The sequence below is a fragment of the Benincasa hispida genome, chromosome 9 (genome assembly GCF_009727055.1).
Source record: "Benincasa hispida cultivar B227 chromosome 9, ASM972705v1, whole genome shotgun sequence".
Classification (NCBI taxonomy): domain Eukaryota; kingdom Viridiplantae; phylum Streptophyta; class Magnoliopsida; order Cucurbitales; family Cucurbitaceae; genus Benincasa; species Benincasa hispida.
In genome coordinates this window covers 59047125-59051937 of record NC_052357.1, presented here as the reverse complement: position 1 = coordinate 59051937, position 4813 = coordinate 59047125, and the positions used below count along the sequence as shown (strand labels likewise).

Below are 4813 nucleotides of genomic sequence, written 5' to 3'. Positions count from 1 at the left end.
TGTTCAACCTTGGATTACCCGAGAAACTTGCGTTCATGTTATACTTGGCGTGAACGTAAGAAAACTTGTGGCAGGACGCATGATCATCGCATACATTGTTGGCGCGTTTTCATTCCAATGAATGACCATCGACGCATGGCTATCAACTCATATTTTAGGGACATGCATCACATAATACGTCCATGGGATTTGGTTGTCGAGTAAAAATTGACTTCCAATTTTTGCGCATCACTAACTTATCGAACAAATTTCGATATGCTTCCATAGTCGTTTCTTGTTTAATTACCAAGAATCTTCCACAAATCGATCTCTCTCTCTTAAAGATGGGAATCAGACTAACATCATTTTCTTTAAGTCTTTCCAATCTTTGAACAACTTTCTGCCTTTCTTCGATCGGTACCAGTCTAACGCGGCGCCGTCGAAACTCACAACCGCCACCGTCATCTTCTCAGATTCAGTCAACTTATGAATTTGAAAATAACGGTCTGCTCTGAATAACCACACGTCTGGATCACTTCTGCTAAACACTGGAATTTCAACTTTCTTGAATTTACTTCAGTTGCAAATCGCGTCTTCCCCAGCTGCTTTCACCGAACTATTTGTTCCACACACATTATTGGTATTCGGTCTTTTTGCCTCTTCCATCACCTTTGCCTTGCCCTTGGCCATTTCCGTAACATAGGAAATGAGCATCTGTTGATGTTTCTCTGCCTGTAATCCCAATCACTCGATGCTCTTTGGTAACGACGCCAAATTCTCCTCTATGGTTGACAATTTCTGCATTTTGATTCTGAGTCCAGAGATCTCTTGGTCTAGTAACTCCAGTTTCTCTTCAAAACGTTTCTGATCCATGCTTGCCTAGGTGGTTTGCTCTGATATCAATTTGTTAGGACACTGATCCTTAAAAAGTCTTTATTAACGTAACGGGTTGGCATAACAGCTAAACGATGAATGAATTCTTTATTAAACGATAAGAGTCAAACACAGACTAGATGATCGCTTACAGTTGTTACTCGATCGCTTACCAAATACTAAACGATCGTTTACAAATTCTACACGATCACTGAGTAATACTAGATGATCACTTACAAAACACTCCGCGATCGCTTACAATCTTCTACACGATCGCTAACAAAATATTACACGATCGCTTGTCAATTACTACACGATCGTTGGCCTCTGCTACTCGATCGCTTAGAAGAAGTAGATGATGAACAACATACAACGATAGAGACTACACGATAGTAACACCTGAACTCCCACTCTCGAGAGCTTACCTTCCCAACTCCAGATATGCAAACTTCTGTGTGTCCCTTTTTGTTTCTTTCTTCTTTTAAACAATCAACTTCCGAACAGAATTGAAAGTAAATTCAGTTGCAGTCCCTAATCTCCCTAACCGACTCAATTGCCGACGCACCTTCAACTTCTTTATTCTTCCTTCTTGGAGAGGCCTATCAGAATTTTGATGACAGTCTCTTGAATTTGATCAAATTTTCAGTGAGGTACTTTGTAACATCTATCTTGTATATGAAAAATCTTTCCCTCAAGAAAGCTTTATTAGGCAAGTATTTGTTGAGATAAATCTCGTTTAGTTTGTTCTAGAGATCATAAGCAGTAGGTTGGTCAACAATTTGCCTTAAAACAGTATCTGTAATATTCAAGACAATAGTTTCATAAGCATTTACCTCTATTGTCGCTTTCTCTGCATCAGTGAGGGTTTCAGGGTATTTTGCAGGGTCTGTGATGGCCAAAAGTGCCTTCTGTTATCCCAAAACTGTCTTGATCTTTGCTTTCCATAATTCAAAGTCTATCTTTCCATCAAACTTCTCGATTTCATACATGGTGGTAGCCATTCATGAACTTCAAGATTGACATATCTGATTCGAAATATGCAAGAATTCAAATCTTGGATTTATCTTGAGTTGTTCACTGAGCTTTAATACCACTTGTTGCCCCAAATAATTATGATCCACTTGTTTTCAGGCCAAAATAACTTAGCATTAACGATCAAGTTCACTTCAAAACTAGGGAAGACTGTATGCTTTATGCTTCAAAACTCTTCAATCGTTTACCTGAATGCAGCTCAATCGTGTAGACGAAGCTCCAAAGAACTAGAAATAGTTCAATTATGTAAACGATAGTACAAAGCACTAGACAATCGTATAGATGATAGTTTAGTAGAACTAAACGGTCGTATAGACGATGCGATGCGGAGCTAAATGATTGTGTAAACGATGAGATAGGAACTAAACGATCGTGTACACGATACTTAAGTAAAAGCTAGACGATCGTAGAGAAAGAAATAAGAACACAAGTAAGTGGTTCAGCCAAAGGCCTACGTCCACTGTGTAAATCCGGAGGGTCTCTTTTTACATGAAGCAACCTCAAGGGTATATAAAGAAAGGAGAAGAAGACTTGGTGTTCTACTAAACAAGTCTATCTATAGGCTCAAGCAGTCAAATGGATACTGAGTTATCTCTGTTCATCAAAAGAAGCAAGGACTTTGTATAGACAGAATGACCTCTCCAATGATGAAATATATGGTTATGTTGATGCTAATTATGTAGAGGATCTAGATAGAAGGCGCTCACTATCTGGTTATGTTTTTCTATGGGGGAATAATTTGATAAGTTGGAAGGCAAATTTGCAGTCTGTTGTGACCCTTTCCACAACAGAAGCTGAGTTTATAGCACTGTCTGAGGCTGTTAAAGAAGGTTTGTGGCTGAAGGGATTACTAAACGATTTCGGCATTACACAAACAAAGGTGAGAATATAATGTAACAATCAAAGCAAAATCTACTTATTTAAAAACAAACAATTTCACAGCAAAACCAAGCACATTGATATCAAGTACCATTTTATCAGACAGGAGATTGAGAAAGGAGAAGTTGAGGTAGTAAAGATACATACCTCAGACAATACGGCTGATATGCTGACCAAAACAGTTCCTTTAAGCAAGCTTGGTCGACGCTTGGACCTCCTCGGGTTCGAGTTACCTAAAAACGGTTAGCTCAAGTCAGCTCAACAAGCAAAGAGGGAAACGTACTCTTGATGCTTACAAAGGTGGAGATTATTACAGAAAGAACTGAAGACAAGAAATGAAGTTGCAGGCAGTTGAACGTTGTCGTCTTCTTTCTGTTATGTTTGTTGTAACCATCAGAGCTTCTTTGTTGACTATGAGCGTCTGTATAAAAATAAAACGAATGAGAGAATAGAAAGAGAGAGAACAAGACATTCATTCTGTAAGAAGTTTAAAGAAGAAGTAATAAAAAGAGACCCTTCTGATTTGCACAGTGGACGTAGGCCTTTGGCTGAACCACTTAAATACTTGTGTTCTTTCTTTCTTTCTCGACGATCGTCTAGCTTTTACTTAAGTATCGTGTACACGATCGTTTAGTTCCTATCGCATTGTTTACACGATCGTTTAGCTTCGCATCGCATCGTCTATACGATCGTCTAGTTCCTCAGTTGTCGTCTATACGATCGTTTAGTTCTACTCAACTATTGTCTACACGAACTTCTAGTGCTTCGTACTATCTTTTACATAATTGAACTATTGTTTAGTTCTTTGGAGCTTCGTTTACACGATTGAGCTGCATTCAAGTAAATGATTGAAGAGTTTTGAAGCTTAAAGCATACAATCTTCCCTAGTCTTGAAGTGAACTTGACCATTAATGCTGAGTTGTTTTGACTTGAAAACAAGTGGATCATAGTTATCTGGGGCAACAAGTGGTATCAGAGCTCAGTGCACATTTAGCCTTGATGGCAATAGATGAAGAATCCATAGAAGATCAGCTATGGTACAAGAGGCAATCTCATATTAGTGTGAGAGGGCTACAAGTTCTCTCAAAACAGGGGATTTTCTTCCTAAAGGTGTTGGAGACAGCTTGAAGTTTTGTGAGCACTCCATCCTGGCAAGGCAACAAGTGATTAAATAAAATGAAAATTAATAATATATGAAAGTTTAAAATATATATTTGGCAGAAAGATTTAGATATTTAATTAAAGTGAGATGGATTCGAAAAGTGGTTAAACAAAATCTAAATTAATAATAAAGTATGCAGAAAAGAAAATCAACAATTACCCTGTATACCGAACTCAACCTTGTTTATGATTCTACACTTACCATGTATTTAGTTTTATCAATAACAAAAACTATGAATGCAAATCAAGGATTTCCAAATTTATGGTCATGTGCATGTCACGTGAATTGTCATAAATTTTATTATTAACGAAACTCCGAATTTATGACCATGTGCATGTCACGCTTTAAAGTATTATTTTTTTTCTTAAATATATGAATCAACAATGTGGGTTTACAACAAAATTGAAAAAATGAAAAAGTACAATCACTAAATTAAACTCACATTTATATTTACAAAATTGAAAAGTGAAAAAAAAAATAACTTCACTAAATTGCTTAAACCTCGAGAGCGATAGTCTGTCGCTCCACCCTCTTCAATATGTGAGAATCATTTGTAATCTTTTCTTCACTCTTTTTGATATATGATAATCATTTGTGTCTTTTCTTCAACGTCTTCAATATGTGGGGATCACATCAATCTGCTTGCAAGAGCATTTAAAAAAAGAGAAATTGCATTAAAAAATAATACAAATCAAAATATTAAAATCAAATATAATAATTTATTTTGAAACAAAAATTTTAACAAAAAAATTAGAGAGCAGAAAAAAAAAAAAGGAAAGAGAGATAGTTACCTAATCGAAGATAGGTTTAATTTAGCTATTTAGATACAAAATGAGAGATTATTTTTTTATTTTAGATTAAGATAGAGTTTAGATATAGATAATATAT

At 36.2% G+C, this 4813-nt stretch overlaps 1 pseudogene; it reads right to left on the bottom strand.

Moving 5' to 3' along the window:
- Positions 1-1598: 1598 nt before the first annotated feature.
- LOC120084824 overlaps positions 1599-4813 on the bottom strand; it is a 21233-nt pseudogene continuing 18018 nt past the window's right edge.